The sequence below is a fragment of the Ixodes scapularis genome, unplaced genomic scaffold (assembly GCF_016920785.2).
Source record: "Ixodes scapularis isolate PalLabHiFi unplaced genomic scaffold, ASM1692078v2 PGA_scaffold39__5_contigs__length_11793443, whole genome shotgun sequence".
In the NCBI taxonomy this organism is placed as follows: Eukaryota; Metazoa; Arthropoda; class Arachnida; order Ixodida; family Ixodidae; genus Ixodes; species Ixodes scapularis.
Genome location: NW_024609867.1, coordinates 10,764,978 through 10,766,864, shown reverse-complemented (window position 1 = coordinate 10,766,864; position 1,887 = coordinate 10,764,978). Strand labels below are relative to the sequence as shown.

The window sequence follows — 1,887 nt, the reverse complement described above, 5'->3', positions numbered from 1 at the left end:
ATTCCGATTTTGTTCGGAAATAAGTCAAGCATGACGGATAATAACCGTAAATGATAATCGCGCGTTTGTATTTTGAACGATTAGCTATATTTTTCGTTCCAAACGGTGCACTCGAGCAAGCGCTCGAAGAGAAGCGGACGGAGAGCGCGATGCGTCATGGGATATCCGGCGCAAACAAAAACAGAAAGAAAAGATTCCCCGCATTCGTGACGTAGCAAGGCTGGTGTGGTTATCAGCTTTGCCCTTGGTGGCGTTGTCAGCGTTGTGGTGCTGTCAGTAGCGTCAGCGCGTTACAACCGAGCCGTTCGGAGTACCCGTGGGTAAAGTGAACTAGAGGAGGGGTAGTGAGATCAGGCGCCGAGCCGCGCCATGCATTGCTGTGAAACGGCGCGTGTGGAAAGGTCCCAGATGTACGCGGTGGCGCTGCGGACGTAGTGGCTGTAAGATCCGGCGTTAGGGACGTGGGCGGCGTGGAGCGTGGATCCGACCGCTTCCGAGCGTTCCGAAGGCCCTGGGTGAGAAGAGTTGGCGTTCATTTTTGGCAGCTCGAAGTGGCCCCCATTCAGAACCGCTCTTTATCCCGTGTCTACTGTCGTTTATGGTCATTGAAGTGCCATGCCGAATCGACGTCGACAACGTTACTGCTTCGCTCCGGGGTGCCCGAGGGGCTATCATGCTGGCGGAAAGGTGAGCAGCCGTAGCTGTTCTCAGTGCCTTAGGAGGAAGAGCAAGGAAAAGTTTGGGAACGGAACTTGCATCGACAGGATAAGCTCCTGGACGAAACGTGTTCGGTGTGTGAGCTTCATTTCGACCGATCGTTTATTACGCGAGACTTCGTTCACATTATAAACGATGAAGAGGTGCGCATTCCGCGTGGAAAGCCGCAGCTCTTTCCGGGCGTTGTACCGACAATGCTTCTGAATGCTCCGAGCTACCGATCAAAGAAAGCGTCGCTGCAGCCAAGGCCCACGAGAAAGCGAAAAAACGCCGATGCTTCCTCTGTTGACGGTAAAAAAAGGCCACACACTGCCTGTCGAACTGCCTGCAGCAGCGCTGGCAGCACCACACCGGCTGCGGCCGATACCGGGGCGTTTGATGAAGCGTGTATGCCCGAAGAATACTCCACGCTGCGTGTCCCCTCCGAGTACTGGAGCCGTCACCGAGTTCCGAGCCTAAGTGGTTTCGTGTATTGTAAACTTAAAATGTCTGACAATAAAGTTTTATCCGAGAAAGTAGTGCTTTTTTCACGAGACAGCATGCCTGGTGTTGTATACACTGTTCATCTTTGTGGCCGCATGGCTGAAGGAGGACTCGTCGTCAGCTGCGAGGAAGCGGAGGTTCTTTTCCGAGACGTCGACTCCTATCGTCTCTGTGGAGGTGCGGTGCCGACGAAAAATAGGTACCGCGAAGAATTCCGGTAAAGAACCCACCGCGTCGCGAAAATTAGAACCCGCGAATTATTTCGAAACTTCAACTTCGACCTGAATCGCGAAATATTGAGCCCCCGAAAAATACGTGGTTTACAGCATTGTGTTTCTGCTTAGTTTAACCAATAAAAAGTGTCTTCATGTATAAATAACAGGATTTTCTGTCACACGAGTTCCTTTTGTCCAGTAGTATTTACCCAACAGGTTTCTTTGAAATTGGCTTAACGAGCCATATGATGGTGAATCAATAAAGAAGATTAAACCTTGGGGCTAGCGATGCACGATTTCAATACTAGGTATAAAGGGAATACCCTGTTAACAATTGCATGCCATTTTTGAGGCTTGAGCCGTGATTGTTTAAATGTCTAGGAAACATCAATATGATACTGTCTCAATATTACAACTAGCCATTTATGCGCGCGGGTGAAGAACTTTTTTAACCATTAAATAGCTTCACTCT

General features: G+C 49.9%; 1 pseudogene; it reads left to right on the top strand.

Moving 5' to 3' along the window:
• The first annotated feature begins 636 nt into the window (after nt 1-636).
• LOC121837004 lies at nt 637-1,549 on the top strand (annotated as a pseudogene).
• The last annotated feature ends 338 nt before the right edge of the window (nt 1,550-1,887 follow it).